The sequence below is a fragment of the Triturus cristatus genome, chromosome 5_2 (genome assembly GCF_964204655.1).
Source record: "Triturus cristatus chromosome 5_2, aTriCri1.1, whole genome shotgun sequence".
In the NCBI taxonomy this organism is placed as follows: Eukaryota; Metazoa; Chordata; class Amphibia; order Caudata; family Salamandridae; genus Triturus; species Triturus cristatus.
In genome coordinates this window covers 344050428-344071568 of record NC_140588.1, presented here as the reverse complement: position 1 = coordinate 344071568, position 21141 = coordinate 344050428, and the positions used below count along the sequence as shown (strand labels likewise).

The window sequence follows — 21141 nt, the reverse complement described above, 5'->3', positions numbered from 1 at the left end:
TTATGGCAAAATTACCCCCCTCATTGTGCTTCTTTCTATATAAAATATGTTAAGTTTTACCAGTTTGAGTCAAACAACACGGCTTCAAGTGTGCCATACATTTATCATAAGTAAGTCTGTTAGCGCTCTAGTTGTTCTTTAGAACACTCTGGGAGGCTACAGTAAAACACACAGAAAGTAACTGACAGGCTGCTCCTGTTGGAAGTAAATGTTTTACTGCAGATGTCAAACTTCATTCTCATACGGCTGAGAAACAGTGTGAATTTACAGAAAATATGCTCTCATTTTAGCTTTTGAAGTACCTTCTATAACGTCAATGGGAAAATCACATGAAAACTATTTCTCTCAAACATGATTGATATACTCCCAGCAGAATGCTTTTTTCACAGGGTAAAAATCACCTTAGAACACAACACAATTCCTAAAATTAGTAAGGTACCATCAACAAATGATATATCCTTTTGTGACGGTCAAAACCTGCCACTCACTACAATGTATTCCAATAGGGTGCTATCATGTATATTGGTCACAAGATGGCTGCCAGCACTATCTGGTTGAAGTGCTGACAGCCAATCAGATCTCACCATGAGAGCTGTGCTTAGGCTCTGTCCAGGTATCCTTATTTGCTTTCCCTCAAATTTCTCAACTGCTACTGAACGCATTTACACCAAATAACTGAAAGAGTGATCTGCGAACCAAAATCTACCTTCTTGCCAAATTTGTGTAATTCTGTCCAGCGGTTTGGGCTGTAGTTGTTTTCAAAGCATCTATGGGATTTAACATGGGAAATCGTATTTTTTTCGACTCCCTTTTTTCTCGGCTCCCACTTGAAGGACCACCCCGAAACTTCCCAGGCACAACAAGACTTACGGTGACACTTTGTTAGGAAACTTTCGTGGAGATTTATCAAACAACGCCAAAAACATAGGCAACACAAAAATGCATTTTCTATAGGAATATGGTCCCAACTATAACTACCTATGGACTACTGCCAGTAGGATTTATATATATCTAGGTCTTTCATATACACTGTGATGCTCTGGTTTCTGAGATGTAACAGCACTGAATGGACAACGCTAATGAACAAACACACGCTCAATACGAAGAAGACCTTTTTAGTGGTTTCTCAATATTTTTTGATATGGCCAGCCATTCTTTTGCTACTAATGGTACTATAGTTGTCGCACTGAAAACACAGCTTAAGATTCGAAACGGTTTGCCCCTTGCTGCAATTGGTCATGGTGAAACGGAAAACCATGAAACAAAGGTCAAAACTGTGAGAGTCAACTCGAACGCAACCAATTTCTTTTCATTGTAACCTTAAGCGTTATCTGGGGATCTGCGCAGGGTGGAAGTACTCCCCATCAATAATTTTTTTAATTTTTTTTAAGTGTGGCTCTGGCAATAAAGTTTCCAAATTTGGTCAAAAAGCAAGAGGTTTTGCTGTTTGGGTCCGAATTCAGCCAACACTTCGTGATCTGCTCCAGGACAGAGGAACAGTATTTTCTTGCAGCAGGAAATCATGTACCATCATGTAATTAAATTCTCTATACGATACAAAAATAGATTGACAGGACCACAGGAAATTCGTGCCATATCTCTGAAATGCTACTAGTAAATAAAATAACACCGAAACTGCTGCTATTATTTTTGCACCAACATTCACCACACCGTTTTAATTCACCTTAGTATTCACACCATTTATCCTTTTCACCAACTGTTGAACAGTGCACCTGAAGCACTGTATTACTAATCTTGATAACATCAAAAGGAAAAACCACAAAAATACCTTTAAGGTTTCTGTTATGGGGTGACTGACTCATGTGACCGGTATTTGATGATCCACTAACTGTGCTTTATTTAACAAGGTAATTCCCTCAAAGAGTTGAAGTTTTGGATACCTTTTTTTGAACAGTTAAAAGTACCAGATTATATTGATGTGTAAAATTACAGCTGAGAACTAAGAAACATGGCAAACAGTTGGCATGGATCCATGGGCATTTATATATGTGGTATTTGTATAACACACAACTAGTAGAAAGGCAACCTATCGATGCACATGGTCAAAGTCAAAAGCCCAGTAAATTCTGACCAGAGGGGTAGCTGGGTCCTGACAGAGGAAGTAAACTGTTAATGTGTTCTAATGTTTTCTAAAAAAAAAAAGGGGCGTTTTTATCGGCTTCCTAAATTGGAGCAGGATGGAGGCTTCCCTGATGGATACCAGGATATCATTCCATATTCTAGGCTTTTAAATGGATATTGTCTGCTGCTTCGTTTTTCTTTTTTGCACTTCTATGCACAAACGCTTCCAGAGAGTCACCGCCGGAGGAAGATCCTTCTCCTACCAGGCGGCGAAAACATGGAATACCCTGCCGGTCCACCTGCGACGTACCCGGGATCACCTCGCTTTCAGGAAACAGCTCAAGACCTGGCTGTTCGAGCAGTAGCAGACCCCTCTCCCCAAGCGCCTTGAGACCCGTCCGGGTGAGTAGTGCGCGATATAAATGCCTGATTGATTGATTGAACGTAACTATGGGTATGTTCAACAATCTCCTGGATTTTAGATATACCCAACCTTAAAATTCTGCTAGCCAAATTTTGTTAAGATCACACCTTTGCAAAGTTAGTAAGTTAGTCACCCTTGCAAACTTTACCCGGGGATTAAACATTTTCCACAAACTAGTTTCTGCTGGAGAATTTGTCAGAAAAATATATATTTAGCGGTTATTTCCCTATTACAGAACCTACTTTTGCGTAAATTTGTCAAAAGTGTAAGATATTTTTTTTTAAAATCACTAAATTGGCTAAACACAACTTTGCTAATTTCATATACTGCCGCCTGGTACGCACATGGACGATCTGGAATAACAACTATTTATATGAACCTATACGCTGCACCTGCTCCCTTATATTTAACGCATCTTGAAAAGAGCTTTCAGGTGGCTATAAGTGGTGTGAAGTGATTTGCATAAATCCCAAAATAAGTTCAAATAAACAGTGTTTTTGATATCCACGACAGCACAGCCTGTCAGGCCTTGGTATGGAAAAATCGCTTTCAGCCTTCTGGTAGTTCTACTTAATAGCGGTGTAAGTAGGCGGGTACGCCCCGATAGCTGGTTGATGAAGTAGCTCACTCCACAGCCACACTCTACTGGGCCAGTGGCACACTGCAAAGTTAATTACTCGAAACTAAACACAGTTCAAAGAAAGTACGGAATATGATATCCCATAGACGTACACATTCACAGTAGGCTTCTTATGAAGTCCTGCTGCTCTGCCAGACAGGAGTAATGTGTGCCCTTTCAGTTTCTGCCTGCCTTTTTGAGATCCGACCTTCGGATAATGAACTACACAAGCCACCTTTCAGAAGAGCACAATTTAGGTAATTAGCGAGGCAGATCAGTCACACATGAATTTCATGATTCTACCTCACATTAAATGAAATTGCTCAAAACTGGCAAAGTCCCAACAGCAAAATCACGTTGGATAAGCCATGAAATGGAAACTAATGTTTCACTCCTTTTTTAAGATGCTTGCCATCTGGAAAAGCTGCCGATGTTTTTTTTTTTTTACCCGATATTGTCTACTCCAGACGGTGAATTTTTAAACCAAGGTTGCTCTGTGGACCACCACTTCTCATCAGACATCAATGCTTTGTCAGCAGAAATTTTATAGTGCTTCACTGCACTAAAAACGAAAACTAAAGGAGGCATCACACAGTTGTCTGAAGCGCAAATGGTTTTCAAGGTGGATTTGTCATTTTTAGGTCTCGCCTACGCAGTGCGCATGCACTGCAAAGGAGACCTTTAGCCGTCGTGCAGCTCTTTTTACAAAGCACATACTTGTGCTTGTGGCGGCACACGGCTTGCGGGAGTGCGCAGCCACGCACCAGAAGCACGAATATGTGCTTTGAAAAAGAGCAGGATGCGCGCGCACGCATGCACCTTCGCCATGCTTCTTTTTTTAAAATTCCTTTTAGAGAGCGCGTGTGCGCGCACCACTCCCGGGCTTGTTAGCTATGTCACATAGCACGAACTTTCCCCCGGAAATAGGAGTGCTTCGACACAGGCTACATGACACTTTTTTTTTTTTTAAACATGAAACTGGGAGCTGTGCCGGAATGACAGAATACTGAGTCCAGGCCGGGTTTGGAACATGCTCCCCATGTTACATGGGCGGCATTTGTAGTCACTAAGCCTTACGGCCTCCCTTGAAAGCTCTGCTTGTTTTGGGCTTGAGCTGCGCCATAGCAAAGGGTCAGGCTCGGGCCCAGCTCGAGCGTTCAATGACTCGCTCATCTCTATCCCTACCTCGCCTTTCTTATTCTTCCTCTCGGTTTACCTACATCACCTCCACCCTCATCCTCTCTCTCACTCTACGTCACTTCTCGCTCTACCGCATCTTTTTTTCCCACAAAATATTTGTGTGGCTCATCTTTCTTTCTATCCTCTATGTACCTCACCACCTCTTTCCTCCCTCTCCCTCTCATCCTTTCTATTCCGGGTTGTTTCCTTTCTACCTCTAATGATCTCTCCTTTTGACTTTCACTGTACATCGCCTCTCAGCTACCCGCTTCCCCCCCACCCCTTCCCATCCACTCTCCTGTTCTCCAATACAACGCACTACAACACATGTCTTTACCCTTCTTCTCTCTACCTTCTCTCGTTTTCTCAGATCTCTTACTTCCTGTTTTTGACTACCCTCTCTCTCCACCTCCCGCACCTCGACCTCTCTCTACACCTTTTTTCTCTCCCTTCGAGTCACCCCTCTTTCTAGAACCTTTCCTCAGTGCCTTTCAGGCTCCTTCCTCCCCTCTCTCTTCCTCACCAGAGGCGGAGGGCACGGATGAGTGAGGTGTAGAGCAAGGGAGAGGAGGCTTATGCACGCTTGTGCCCACAGCCAATCAGCTGCAAGCGTAGCTTGGCGGCATGGGCATGGAATGTTTCATAAAGAAGGCTGTGATTATAATGACACATGCCACTGGCGCCCACAGCCTATAGCACATGTGGGGCCTGGGGAAGTTTTCCTGCTTCCCTTCTGACGCTAGTAAACGTGTTTTACGAACAAGGGACTCTTTCACAATATTTAAAGTTTCTCCATTTGTTTTAAATAAATACAATATAGCTGACCACCAAAACGTTAGTGAGGAGCTAAAAAAAACAGACTCTCACAGCCAGAGACTGAATTAGGGTTGAATGGGGGACAAAAGTCATTGTGAAGAAGAAATAATAAGCAGCAGCATTGAAAATGTAAAAATAAAGCTTTTGGTGATTATCCGAGGTATCATTTACATCATCCTAGATATATCAGTGGGCCTACATAAAACGATTCTTGAAGTAGAGACCCAGGACTGTTGTGATTGCAATCACAACAAGCATTGGCATAGCCAATAGGTCTCGCCTTTGGGACCTTATAAGTGTGTTAAGCCATGCAACAGTTGATGTTGTTGCACCAAGGATATTGTGCTGCATAACTACTTATAAGGTCCCAAAAGCGAGACCTATTGGCTATGCCAATGCTTGTTTTAAATGCGGTTAAGTTAAAGTATCAGCAATCAATTATGAGTTGAGGAGAGTCATAACAGATAGTACTAGAGCAATTAGATAGTGAATCAAGTTTGCACTATTTTTGCGGTCTGCATAGTAAACAATGGAGAAAACATATTTTGCCCCTTATTTTTTAGGTTTTATTCATGGCCCAAAAATTGCAACAAAATCTGAATTTAAAAAATGTACAGGGCAAATAGAAGGTTTTTGTTCAGAGCTCCACCTATTAAGGATTATATAATTTCGCAAATGAGGGCTAATGACTATGGTGGCACAAGGGCAGTCCAGACAAATACACCATATGGCCTGGCAGGAAGGTGTTACCCGATGATGGCAAGTCCGTACACTGCAATATACATAAGGTAGTTAATTTAGTCAGGGGAATGGAGAAAGGGACATTAGTTCAGCCTCTGGGTTGCTGGCCAATCACCTGTGAGATTTCGATTAACAGTGGGTGCATTCTGGGATGGCACCACCTTAAAACACCTCTAGCTTCTCAGATTTTTGAGCGATATGCAAGACATTTTAGAGAGGCTTTTTTACAACAAAAGCTCTGTCGAAACACACAGTTCATTTACTGTACAATGTATTTGCCCAACAGCCTATAGCTATGTTTGACGCTTCCACTCAAGGTTTCTGCAGTACAAAAAACATCTAAAAAGAGATTTATGTCTACAAAGCATGGGTTGGATAAATAAATGTCTGATGACAGAGTTCAATTTTTAGATGTAAAATAGTCTATCATACATTCAAATGGTAGCACGAGGATAGACGTGGTATTTCACGAAGACGGATGTGTTGAAGCGCCGTCGGTTTCCTGTACGAGCCATAAAAAGAACCATACTATAGCACGGCAAAGGCTCACAAGAGATGGGGTCAATAAGAACATTTTAACTACGGCTACATCGTTCCCGTGGAAGAAGGGAAACTGGTAGTAAGCCATACCAAATCAGTTGACCTAAGGTGCCGACCAGTCTATCGTATCCTGCAACTGGTCAATGGACCCATACAGCCATTTTGGTAACAGATTCTCCATCATAGAGAAGTGCATATAAGTGCAAATTAGCTCATGGTTCTCTCAAACTGGAATTTAGATCAACGCAACACTGTCCAAATAGTTTCTGCACTTTTGAAAGTAGCGTATTATAGATGTTTTGATTCAACAAGAGTACATTAGTTCGTAGTCTTGAAAAAAAGAGGGTTCAACCAGATTATACCTTCCAAACGCATCGATGCCTGTTTGCTATAAATCCACCGTTCTCAAGTTACCCAAGATGTTGATGAACTACAATACATCGGGTAAATTTGTATAATTGACGGTGATGGTTATGGTGCTTTATGACAAAGATCAATGTCTGTTCTAACTCTCGTGTTGTGTTTTTAATTATATTTTTTATATTGTGAGTGATATTGTCTCCTCTTTGAGGGAAAAGATTTTTTCCTTTTTGTATGAAATGTTTTTTAATCTTGTATTACATTTTTTATAAATTGTGAGTACTAATGTACAAACTGTAGGTTTCTGTGCCAAAACATTGTGAGAATTGATCTGAGCAGTGATCCCTGTGGCTGGATGATGGATGTTTGAGGTATGATTCTATTCATGGTGAAGTGCTGTTAAGTAAGGCTTAAAAATACTCCCAGAGGACACTTCCCTTTAGTTTCAGGACGAGGATACAACCAAAGAGATACTGAGGCTAAAATACTATGGATGGCTGTCCCCAAAACGTGACTGACACTGGTTGAAGGTTTTTGAGCCCAAAAGCCAATAGCTGTAGGGGCTGAACTAAAATCACTATATGTTCGCCATGAAAGGTTCGTGCCAGGAACTTAATTACAGGAAAGATAGGTATAAGGTCAATGGAGCTGGTGAAGATGCTGTTAGGGTACTAACACTGCATGCAAAGTGATGGAGCCAGCATGTAATTCTGTATGCACCTGCCACTTATGTTTGGTGCCCGTATTGTCTTTGTTGGAAATTGGGTTACTGGTTGAGGGGGGCAAAACCCTACACAAGCAGCAACCACAATCTCTGTCAGGGTGAAACACAAGCAAGCCCCAAATTAACATGTACTTTACCCTGAGGTAGCTTGGCACAAAAGAAGTCAGTCTTATCTAAGAGGCAATGTGTAAAGTATTAACACAGCACTGCAAACAGTAATAAAATAAAAACACAACACTAAAAAAATCCCACATCAATTTAGAAAAATTTAGTAAAATGTAATCAATTATTTGTGACCAAAACAACAACAATCCAATTCGCAGAACCGGAGATATGCAATTTTAAAGATTTAAGTGAAAAGAGTGCCTAAAAGCACAAAGCGCCAACTGTGGATATCTGGATGCGCCGGTCCCAGACAAAGTCACATGTTGAGGCCAACCACAATGGTGTGTGGGCCAGATACAGACAGCAAGTTAGACCCGCTTAACAAGGTATCCTAAATCCTGGTTGCGGAGCGTTGTAAGATTCCAAGTCGAGGATGCGTCGCGCACCAGCAGTTCCAAGGAAGCTGCGTGGCTGCGGTGCAGAGTCCGGCATTGTTGTCGAGGATGCTGTCGACGAGGGGCTTGCGATGTGGAGTCTTGTGTCGAGGTTGCGCCACGCAGCGGCAGTTCTGGGTAAACTGCAGGCTGTGATGTGGAGTCCTGTGTTGTTGTTAAGGATGCTGTTGACGAGGGTTTTGTGATGCAGAGTCCTGTGTCGAGAATGCGGCGCACAGCAGCAGTTCCAAGGAAGCTGCGGGCTATGATGTAAGGTCCTGCGTCGGGGATGCGTTGCACAGTGACAGTTCCAATGTGGCTGCGAAGAGATATCTCACACTGTGTTGATTCTGCTCACAGGAGCACATCAGGGCTGTCAGAGCACCGTCAGGGCCATTTCCAAGGGTCCAGGACTGGGGTGACGCCATTCGGGGAGCAAGGATCACAGCAGGCAGAATCCAAGTATTGGGTTCATGGTGGTTGGAGCTTTTTCTGAGGCTATGACCTGGAAGCTAGCAGCTAGACCTTGGAGTAACTTTGGTGGTCCAGAAATCAAGTTACAGGTCCAGTCTTTCTCACTCAAGCAGCAGGGCATCAGAGTAGCAGTCCTTCTTGCAGAGCAGTACAGCAGTCCTTCTGGGTCTTCCACAGGTCCAGAGGTGTACTGACGAGTCTGATCTAAGGGTCCAATATTTATACCTGGTGCCCACTTTGAAGTAGGAGATGTTTCTAGAGGCTTCCACCCTCAGAATTTCCTGCCTACCTACCCTTGCTCCAGCTTGTCTGGGGTCACAAAAGACTAGTGTCAAGCCCTTTGTGAGTATGCTTAGGCAAAGTCTTTGTGATGTGCTAGGTGAGAGAGCCTCCCCCTCATCAAGCTGCAGATGGCCAATCCTGCCAATGCCTATTCTCCTTTGTCTCACTGTCTGGCACCAATATACAAAGACTAACGGCCAACTACACCTAGTCACGTGACCCAGACAACAGGCTGCAGACACCAAATGGCTGTGCCAAGATAATGCTAACTTTCTAAATGTGGCATTTTTTAGAATTGTGACTTTAAAATCCGACTTTATCATTAAAAAGGGTTTTAAATTACAATTATTTAGACACCACACCTGCCTGTGAGTCTTATTGCAAGTTATCACTTATTAAATGTAATAAGTTAACCCAAAGCTAACCTACGGGAGGGGTTGGCCTTGCAGTAGTGAAAAACAACTTTAAGAGTTTTTCACTACCAGGACATGTAAACCTTAAAAGTAGATTTTTTTCAGAGCGCACCTATTTATAATATATTTATTTATTTCTTTTAAAGGTTTTATATAGCGCGAACAAGACCCTTGCGGGTATCAGAGCGCTTTACATGTCAGATGTAGAAAACAAGAGAAGACATAGCAAACTAAGTTATAAGTGAATCAGATATACAATACTCGGAAATGTAAAAACTAGCGAGAGGAAGAAAAAAAAACAGTATGGAGCACAAAAACAGAACTAGTAATAAAATACAGTAATAAGTCAATAAATTCACGTGAATTTAGCCATGAGGATCGCTTTCACTTCTTTTTTAAAGGAGGCAGTGGAAGGGTTCAAACTTGTTTCAATGGGCAAAGCGTTCCAGATCCTAGGAGCCATACCAGAAAAGGACCGGTTATAGGTTTTTTTCTCTGCAAATCGTTGTGGTTTCAGAAGAAGAGTCTTGGCACTCCTGGAGGTTCTCGTGCCCGCAGAGAGCACCAGTTTCTGAACTAGGTGGTGCGGGGAATTGTGGTGTAGCGCCTTGTGCGTCATACAAGCGATCTTCAGATGAATTCTAGCTTCAAGCGGTAGCCAGTTGAGGGATCTGAGGTCTGGGGAGATGTGAGAGGTTCTCTTTGAACCCGTGATGAGTCTCGCAGCTGAGTTGATAGAGGCTCTTAGCGGGGCTGTCGCCGACCTTGGAAGGCCGCATAAGGTTACCGCCCCATATTCCACTCTAGGGATTACTAGGGCTTGAACTGCTTGTTTGAAATCGAAGGCTGACAGAAAGGGTTTCAGTTTTTGAGGGGCCTCATGCGGAAGTTAGCTGTATATAGACCATACACTAAGGAAAATGTTATGCAAACCTGCACTTAATGATTTGATTTTGATTTGAATTGTTACTTATAAAGTGCAGCGAATGCCGTGGCGTCTTGGCGCCAACTGTGATACATAGGTAATTGGGGCGCCTGACTCTGGGTGTTTTAGTTTTTGACAAGTTTTCAATTCTTTCCTAAACCTCATCCGATTTGATTGGCAGCGCAAAGTAGATGGCATCTGGTTCCAAGGTTTTGCCGCACAAAAAGACAGTGTGCGGCCCCCCAATCTTACCTTGCGTGTTTTTGGAACACGAACAAGGCCCACCGTAGAGGATCTAAGAGTTCTTACTGGTAGATACCTAGTAAAAAGTTTCCGCACCTCCCCAGAAATACCTCCATGGAGGGCTTTATGCACTACGAAACAGCCATACAAAATTGGTGAACACAATGATATGGAGCACCAGGCGGTTGCATCAAATTCTACTGCTTTACATACTGTATTGTAGTCATCTATCCCTCCATCATCTGCTCCGGAAAAGAAAAAGCCAAAGACAGCCCAGGTTTAAATAAAAGTACAGAAAATAACAGGGTTCCTCTGCCTATAAAAGGGTGCGTTGCATCTAAGTAAACAGACTTAACATCATACTACAGTCCAAGTCCATAAAATGTAAACACTAATTTAGCATGGATGTAGAGCACAAAAGATTTCGTTTAAAGCACTGCATTTTACTTGATGTCTCATCTGGGACTCAATATATAGTATACTGAGAAATTGATTTCAATTCTCCAAGTCTTATTAAAGAAATATTTGGTTTAGCGCTGTGACTGCAGTTTCAAAAACATGTAAAAAGGCCTTCCAGGTAGGAGGTAGTGCTGATGCCCATGAAAACAGGTGTGGGTGAAGTATTCCACCAGAAGCAAAGGTACAAATTTGGCCAGGTTTTTTCAAACCTAAGTAACGTCTACAATATGCTTATTTATGCAGTCTTACAGTCATCAAGTCTTCCATCAGAACGCATCTTTTTTTAACGTCTAGCTCTTCGATCTAAATTTCTCTATCCTCCATCAGGAAATACATAACATTGAAAAATATAACAAGGTTCTCTTCATCCATGCCTTAACCTAGAGAGGTCATTCGGAGGTCCAGGAATGAGGCTATATTTTCAGGACACCAGCCCAAGATAAAGTTGCATACAATCATTTGCACAGTTAATGGTTGCCCTCAAACTCTGGCATGGATACGGCCCTCCGTACATCTACCCTGCAAAGTGGTGTCTCTCTCTCAGAGACCTTATTGTGTCCCCACCCTGTGTAATAGTTCCTTTAGACCAGTGTTACAACCAATGTACACCTCTCCCTACTCCATACTGTATATAGCATCTTTTAAGATACAGATGAAAGTGACTCACAATGACGAAGATAGAAAGAGGAAATGCACTTTCGGAACTAACCATTTTAGCATGCGTGGTACAGTGGTTCAAGGTCAATATCTAAACATGGTGAGGCTACGTTTCAGGGAGTACAGTCCAAACCACTCTGTACAGTTTTAACATGTTCAATTAACTTTGTAATTATGAATAGTAAACATAAATTAAAAATTCTAATATAGCCCTATAGCCCACTGCCGAGGGCTATACCAGTAGTTAATATCCCTGAACCACATTTATAGGCCCGGGCCACAGGTGAGGATCTATAGCAAGGGAGAGGGCCTTTAAAAACCGGTATAGCCTGAGAGAGAAGTGCTGTAAGGCTATTATAACATTCCACCTCCTGAGGGTAGAATGTTTGAAATTAATAATAAAGAACAAAAAGACGAACAGTGGAATACTGCAGCAAAAGGTTTACACCAGCCATTATAATCCCTGAGCCACCTCATTGTCTTCAATGGAGCTGTAAACATTCCAATGTTCTAATTTTGATTAGTGTCGTTTTAGCTAAGTTTTGCTGACAACACTTCAACAATCTTTCTTATACAGACAAGTTCTGTTTTATTAACAAATCAGTGTTTTGGTCTAAAATTCTACATTCTTAACAAAATAATTACATATATTAATTGCCCTTTTATTCTACAAACAATTCCGCAATATAATCCAGTATTCCACTTACAGTCTTTTTATAAACATTTCCCGGTTTGGAAAAATAGCCAATTTTTCAAGCTAACTGCTTAAAAGTAAAGATTTAATACATAAAAAAATACAAAAAAAAACCATGAAGGATAACAGGTAATATGGTCCTACATTGCCATTTCAGAGTTTTGATGACATTTACAAACTTCTAGGCCTACATACAGCATTGTGGTTTATACCGTTACTAAAACCGCTCGATGGCAAAATAGGACTATATTTCACAAGAGTTATGTATGCTTTATATACATTCATTAGAAAAACCATATTTTGGGAATCAAGCGCTTTCTAAAATAGATTAGCATTCTGGGTGTATCTGGCTTGTAATTAGAGGCCAAAGAAGCCGCCCTCAACTGCACAAATGAATGTATTTTCATCACACTGCTAGACAAGAAAACAAAACCTTATTACCATGGTAAGATAGAAGGTGTGTAAATCTCAGTTTACACTTACTTAAAGGGTACAACACAATGTTTCAAATAGGCGAAATGGGTGCATGCCTTTTAGCATCAAATGTTTTATTATTGAAAATGAATGCATATCCAGCACCACCCACTGTCAGTTAGGCCCACCCCCACTGAAGGCCTCTCCCCTTACTGTGCTAGTTGTAACCAGTTCCTTGCAGTACTTCCTGTACTACCACCACCTTAGTTGCATGCTCCTATAGGGGTGCAGGGAGGAGGAGCTTATGTTGGAGGGAGGGTCTTTCACTCAGGAAGTGCTGCCTTGTCAAAGGTAACTCTGGTATCAAGCAGTATCCATTTACGTCTTGTATCTTATTGCTTGAATTCCTTGGAACTAAACGGTCTCGGGAAGCCCAAGAGGGAAGGGTGGTGGCACAGAAAGAGACAAAGATTTTTTTTTTGTTTTTACCCGTCTCTTCCCCTCTATCCAAATCAATGGATGTCTCGCTCTTTGTTGGATGTAGTGTGCACTAGAACTCCAACTAGTGAGTAGAGTTGCATTCCATCAAACAAATCCTCTCACTGGTTTGTCAATCTGTCATCAAACACCTGTCACCCAAAATCTGGTTAAGGTACTGAGTGAGGCATCATATACCTTGAGTTGCGATTTACACTAAGCATAAAGCATCGCATTCAAACATTGCCGATCTCTACTCCTGTATCAGAAGACGTGATGGGCCTGCAACACATTTAAAATTTTCAACCCGCTTATCAAAATATTTGTTTGTGCCGCAATGATAAGAGGTTTGTATACCTTGGGCTAAAAACCACTTAATTCTAGCAAGAGATCGAGCAGTACAGGCCGGGCCAGCACAAGCCAACCACTCCTTGGGGAAACCTAAATTAAACAGGACCAGTTGGAGAGTTCAGTGGGGGCGTCTTGGGGCTATTAATGGCGGCTGTTAGGTCAGGCTCCATCCTCGAACACCTAGAGCTAAAAACTCAAGGACTGCATTCGAAACTAAAAGTGGCACTTTAAGTAGACCCCAAGGATTCAGGAAATATTCCCGTTACTACAAGTACGTGACTTCTCTTTTTGCAGAAATGTCTAGGAGGGCCGACGGGGGATTGAGGTCATTCTTCACAATAAACAAAAAGAATTAGTTCCCACAAATGGCAGGCCTGTAACCTAAATATGCCCCCGTCTACAGTTTCAACTGCAGCCACCGGGTGATCTTCAGTAAGGGAATAATTAAAAGACTGGGAATTTCTGCAGAAGACCTCCGTGTGCTTTATTTTAAACAACATTTCTGGGTGCCGTTTGTTGTTTAGCGGAGGGCCATGTTAGCTGCTGTTAACGTGCCGCAATAACGTTTATATAAATCATCTACGGGAGGACATGTGGTCTAATGGCCAGAGCTGCCTACATTGGCACTGGGGAAGCAGGTTCGTGTCCCGCGTCGGATCACCATGCTGGATTCTCGGCAAATTATTATAAAGCCCCGTTCACAAATAAAATATATTTCAACACATTCTGGTGCTCGCGTAAAGCGCTTCAACCCCCCCCCCCCCCCACCCCCCCGTAGTTTGAGCTTAGTAAACATGCAAAAAAGAGTGCCTCACCTGGTAAAATTGAAACATTCCGAGTCGAAAACTGCATAAGAGTGCCGTTTTTGCATTAAGGGCACAGTATGCTTCAGTTCTGTGCTATTTGACCACGTGCCCAGCCAGAAAAGGAAAATGCTGTGTTTGTTGTTTCTGCGCGGACCATGCGACGTTAAACTTTTCTGTAAAAACATCCTTTACCCACTAACTCGCACCAACCAAATTACAAATGTGTCGTGCTGTGTAGAAAATCCGAATCTGCGTTCAGTAGGCTGGACTCTAGTCAAGGCAACCTCATGCTATTTTTGTTAAGGCTTAGTTTGCCTTTTTCTGAGCGGAAGCCAAACGTACACTGGTTTTGACGGTCCCATAACATCTACACATTAAGCACAAAAATTAAAAGCAGTTAATAATGCACTGATTGGAATTCACCGGTGGCCTTTGAGGAAGAGACCCGGTGTCAATACTTGAACCACTTCTATCGAGTGGTAAAGCAGTGTAAACAGGCAGACGCGCATTCGAAAGTGCACGTCTTATTTATTGCCCGCCATTCCGGCCGACTGTGGAAACGAGTACAATATTTAGTGTCCTAAATAAGGCAGGAATTATTTGCCCTGGCGCATGACCTTGGAGTTAGGGGGCGAGGGCACGTAGGGCACCGCTGGGGTGGCCTTCGGAAATCACGAGGGATAGGAAAGCGAAACCCAGAGGGTTTTGCAGAGGAAAGCACATTTTGCTGCATAAGAAAACACAAAGGGGTTCAAATAAATAAACGCAGTCACTACATGTGAAAGTGGAAAATGGTTAATTGGATGCGAACAGGAGGGTTATATTTGAAAACACACAGCACAAAAGAAACATGATAATCAAAATGTAGAAAATTAAAGACGAGCACAACTTTCTTGGTGGGAAGGGGGCATTTAGTTACTCTTGTGAAGCTCAGAAAATGTCGGAGGGTGCAGTCCTTAGGAAATATTGGACCTGGCCTTCCTTGCCAGAGTGCAGGGCTGGGGTGACATTCATCCCAGGATGGACAAGTATGTCCTCAAGCAACGCTTGGATGTGGGGAAATGTCTGTGCAGGGAACAGACCGTGCCCAGCATGTCAAGGCCCTTCTATTTCTGAGCTGGCAAATTAAAAAATATATACTAGCCCAAACCTTGCATTTATTAGAGAAGTGACACATTTAGTGCATAGTGCGATTTTTGTCAGAGTTTAGTAAGCACAGGGGTCAACTTTATATTTAAAGAATCTAAAATATACTAAGTGTGCAAGTAATCATCCATCTATTCAACACAACATGCTAGAGAGAATTGTAGGGATACTATGCAACACACAGTAACCAGTTTGTAATTGTGAGCATAATAATATTCACAAATAGAAAACACCTGAAAAGAAAGTTGATCATAGCAGTGATCATTCATTTTTTTACATATACTTCTATCAATTTATAATGTGCAACACTTCACAAACCAATCAAAACGACATAATTATGTTTAGCAGAAGCATTTAATAAATATTAAAAAAAACAACCATTGGGACACATAAATCTTAAAACAAATGTCATATCTACCATTAAAACAAAAATGCTATAGTGTTGCTGAAAAAGCGTTAAGAACCTTTGTGAACTGCTACAATTCAATAGAAAAAAAAACACACACACAAAATTAGATTCTGTCATTTCATAGGCTTTCATCATGATGCAAAGAAGAACTTGCTTGTAAATATTATTCTGATAAAGTATTTTTAATGTCAATTTCATATTGGAATTTGAATATGCAAAAATATATATTGTCATGTTTATTGGTGAGGATTATTTGTAATAAACATGGCCTCTTTTCACCCACAATGCTTGATGGCAAATCATTGATTTGTGGGATTTATGGGGGTGGGGCAGGGACAACCTGGGGAGTCTGGGGCCTAAAGCGTAAAGAACTGCTACAATGCAATAAATAAAAAAAAAATACCACACACACACAACAGAATCTGAGGCAAAGGAAAAAACACATTGGGTGCACACGAATACACACAGGTAAATACGGTTTTTCTATAATAAGGTGGCACGTCTGATTTAGGTAGATACTTGAGAATCTCAACTTGATTTGGTAGCTCTTATATTTAAGCTACTTTAGACTCGTCCTCTTGCGTTTTGAAATAAATATTTCTCTGCTAAACCATAGATTCCACTCCTACAATTAGACCAACAGTTGTTACACATCAATGCCGCAAGAGAAAGCGTCAGTTTTGTCAAAAGAGGCCCCCATGAAAATGCGTGACATACAGAAGAAATCTCTCCCATGCCACACTGCATGGGATCAGCTCGCCTTGCACAAGAAAGACATTCCCTTGGCTTCCAGTGGTCAGTACATCACATAGCCAGCAGATCTCAGGAGAGGATATGGTTTCTTTAGAGAGATCGCATAAATCTGCCATGTCAGCTGGTCTTTGGTTCAAATAGCAAGCCTAAAAAGTTTAGCTACTTATCCTGTCGTGGTGAGCGAGCTTACAAAATAACATGGAGAGCCAAGCCAAGGGTCCGGCTCGGATCTCAGGGCCCGTGCACGAGCCCTGGAAATGTTTACTATGTAAACCATATAACAAACATCATGTAAAATATGAAAATGCCCATCAAAATCCCCCAATTTTTTTTTGACATGTGGAAGATTTGACATTAATACATCTACATTATAGCACTACAATGAAAAATACTGATTAAAATTGATAGATTTTAAGCATTATCCATTAGTGAATTAAGAGGCAAGACGGTTATGTAAACCCTGTACATGACACTAATTGTTATAGATCAACATTACAGTCTATTAACAGGGCCGGACTGGGAACCAAAACCGGCCCTGGCAAAGTGCTCGGCTGGCCCCCCCGGGGCTTGGGGGTGCCGCCGAGCTTTTTGCCAGGGCCGGTTTTCGGACGATTTTATTACAGGGCCGATTTTGCAGCTAAGCTGCAAAAACAGCCCTATAACAAAAACGGCCCCAGGGGCCCAAAACCGGCCCCCACCCGTGCGGCGCACCGGGGGATTGCCCGGTGCCCGCTACGGCCAGTCCGGCCCTGTCTATTAAATCAAACACAGTAGGTGTTGCATAACTAGTCTTCTGAACTCACATATTTGAAAGTGCTTTATTAAGCTATAATGAAGAAAAAGACGTTTTGCTGAAATAAAATATTTGCCTAAAATCACACAATTTAAGCGGGAAGACGAAATGTATCCAGGTTTTCTAGTTTCACTTTATACAAATCAGTCACTTTATGGGTATCTATTTGTATTTCCTTATTATGTGAACACTTTGGGCCGTATTTCGATGAAGTCCGCCCGACACAGTTGTGGATACGGGTCCGACCGACCTCCGGTCTGCAGTCCCGACCGCTGAATTTTGATGTGACCGCACATGGTGAGGTTGCAAGCTACCTTTTCTATCTGGGAGCTTGTGCTGCGGTCAGAAACTGACCGCAGCACAAGCTCCCATACAGAAAAGGGAGTCTGTGTTTATCCCTTCACCGCGAGGCAGGCATCTCACAGAGCCCACCACACGGTGCATGGATGAACAGGGGGACACCATAAAACCCCCCTCGGCCCCCAACTGGATGCCGATGGCTGAAGGGGTCCTGCTAGGGGCCCCCAAAGTTGCTTTCCGAGAAGGTTTCCATGTCAGAAAGCCCGGCATGGAAACCCTGCCAGAAACAGACATTGTAATCAAGGAGTAAAGTAAACAAATCCTTGCCAAATATGAAACGTTATGTGAAGTCTTTAAGCAAAGTTTAAAAGCCACAAAGAGGCAATCTCTAATCTCCAAAAATAATTCGGACAAAATGTGATCCACCTTCCATGTGGAGCAGGACAACTGGTAAATATTCACTGATGTGTGCGGACTGCTTTCTTACAGATCTCCGTGGTCGAAGAATTATTGTAGAAAATACCAATGCTTATAGCGGATATTGGGTCAGTCCATTGATTACCAATGATTGCCTTTGTCACTCTTATTTGGTTCCTTATTATTTGATGGCTTCATCCATCTCTGGGGCCTATGCTTTTATGCTCTATAATGATCCCAGTCCCCAACCTCCAACTCTAGTGTAGGACATTTAGTCCAGCCACCACATGCTCATACATTGCTCCCATACCTCCCTTTTTCAAACTTATTTTCTTTTTTTTGGAGTGCCAAGTTGATCCTTTCTTATAAGGCCCTTTCATGTACATTTTATTCATTTCTTTTTGTATTTATTGCTCCAAGATTGCAATCTGCCATCTGCAATTGGTATGGCTGATAGGCCTCATCTGAGGCATTCAATTCTATTTCTTGCTTAATAGTGAGACCAGCACCATTCTGATGGATGCACAAGACATTCACTTCCAATGTACATAGCGATCACCACCTCTTTGGAACAATTTATTTCAATAATATAAGCAAGTTAAATTTGTAGCAAAAAATTTAAAAAAGAAGACAATTCCGAATCTCACACAATTACTTTCTTGCGTAACTGGGAAAATGTCCTAACGTACGTAAAACCCCAGTCTAGTAAAGAGCTCTCAATCTGGTTCCTCATGCTCTCCTGTTCTTGCATTTCCTTGATGCTGCCTGGGGCCTGTGAGGCCCTCAGGATCATATGCATCAAATGTTTCTCACAGGCAGGTTGGTAAAGGCGTCCTCACCTTGAGGGGGATGACAGCCTTTTGCAAAGCTTACTAGGCTGAGGTAGGTCAAGGGCTACTGACCCAAACCCCCAATACTATAAGTGCATTTTTTGTACCAGACTGACATCCAGATGATCACTGCTACCACACCAGAAAAGAAAAAAAAAGTACAAAACAGTTACAGGTTTGGCGACGGGGATCTTGGACGCCACTCCCCTGCATGTTGGCTCTAAATGTCAGGTTTCCATACCTTGAATGTACCTCAATCTAAAGGACAGCAACTAGTACTGAGATATTTACTTATTTAACATTTAGTAACGTCCTAAACCTAATAAAATTACTGATCTGACATCTATGTATATTTGACTGTAAAGCGTGCATTGACTCTCCTTATGACCTTCTGTGACAGAAGAAGCCTTTGGAAGAGAAGCGTTACCACCAACATCTTAGTAGATGCTTTACCTACACCATACTAATACTACTCACTAAACATAATTCTTGGCTCACTCCTCCCACGAGAGGTTGACTAAGGGTTTGACACCACAATGGTACATCTGTATTGAGTTATACTTGCCACAAGGGTACACAACTCTGTGCACTCTCCCGCGTACACATTAGAATAAGTGTCTATATTATGAACTAAGAAATGTCATTTCTAAATCACTCTATTAATTCGAATTGCTTTTGGCCTGAATTTCCTATTCTAGCCACACAATGATTCCAAAACTGCAATGGTTCATTCTTTTTCCGTGGCATGTTTACTTGCTTCCTACATGACAGACTACTCACCCTTTAGGAGACTGTACTTAACAACACACACACATATGTTAAAACGGCTCAGATTAAGAACATAGATACCTTTTTTGATGCATGAATTACTCGAACACAAGGCACAACACACATCAGAATCTGTACATAACAGACGGCCCTAACCACACTCGCCCAGATATTTTGATATACTTTAGTCTGATTTCAATGGATATCTAATCCCTCCCCAATTCAATTCAACACATTATTCCAGGCACCTCTACAAATGGACATCATTAGACAGCACACGTTAGGCTGAACACCTAAACCATCTTGCACACAACATGGAGTCTAAGTCATATACTTGGCAAACAGCTGCCAAACCAACTGCACTACCATACACCACACTAACATGCACTGTAGAACCACTCAGAGAACATCATCAAAATGATTATCATAATTACTACATGGACTTCGATGCATGTGTAGAAAGTGATATATTAGGAGCCTCGTTCTCACCAAAGACAAAATGGATAAGTCCTTCAGCACACACATCCATACACACAAAACGCTACAAAGATCTTCTGTATGTTTGCAAGCATGCATGATCTCCTAAAATCAACCTCATTTCACTTTCTCACTAACATACACTTCTACAATGAACAAGCTCTTTGTTGGTGTTTGGGTGGGTGAGGTTATTAATAGAGACAATCGACTGGTGGCACTCCCAAATCCTCATTGAAGGCATCTAGAGTCAGAGAGCATTATGGCACCATAATAACGATTAAAAGAGCTTCAGAAATGGCAATAATAGTAACGGTTGTTCTCACTGCTGGTACAAATTGTATCCATACTTAAACAATGTGGACGGGTCCACTATGTGTATGTAATTACTTTAGTCACTGTTTTTAGCATGAGCTTGGACCCATTAGGTGTTGTTAAAAGACCCCTCACACACCAACCTAGTTGGTGTCATACTTCATCATTGGGGTCCCAACCGGGCAGCCGAATGCCCCCCGGTTGTGCTACGACGCCTGATTACAGCGGAGCTGGTGTTGGTGCGTAAGTGTGATGTGATATTCTACAGTTAAAAATACCTCTAAGAATCCTTGCCTTCATTTTTAATGTTGGCGGCTCAGGATATAGTTAAAATATGTGTGGTGCAACTATTTAAGGAGTAATTCCCTTTAAGTTGGCTTATGTGTGGCGGTCTACATGTTTCAGCCCCCGCTGTGTGATTAACGGGGCTTTCATCAGGACCAAAAATGTGATAAGTGAGTGGCGAAAGGTGAAAGATGCAACGTGAAAAACCAGTGTGGTACCTACACACGCGCTAAGGTGTGTGGTTGAAAGAATGTCGGCGTACTCACAGGCACTTTAAAATAGCAAACAAATTCCTGTGGTAAAGAAGACAAAACAAAACATATAGGGTTTCACAACATAAAATGTAATCTTATTGGTTATATTATCGTTGTGTAGTTGTCCTCAGGGAAGGCTACTACAGTGACTAGTGTATTTGTTCATGCAGATCGCGAC

General features: G+C 42.0%; 1 protein-coding gene and 1 long non-coding RNA gene across 2 annotated transcripts in view; both read right to left on the bottom strand.

Moving 5' to 3' along the window:
• The window catches only part of GMDS (GDP-mannose 4,6-dehydratase), a 1578414-nt gene that overhangs the window by 774402 nt on the left and 782871 nt on the right, over positions 1-21141 (bottom strand). The window lies entirely within an intron of this gene.
• LOC146822971 (uncharacterized) lies at positions 6981-13780 on the bottom strand. The gene is made up of 2 exons (XR_014961862.1): positions 9023-13780; positions 6981-8918 (listed from the first exon to the last, which is right to left on the bottom strand). It is a non-coding gene; the product is annotated as an uncharacterized LOC146822971 (long non-coding RNA).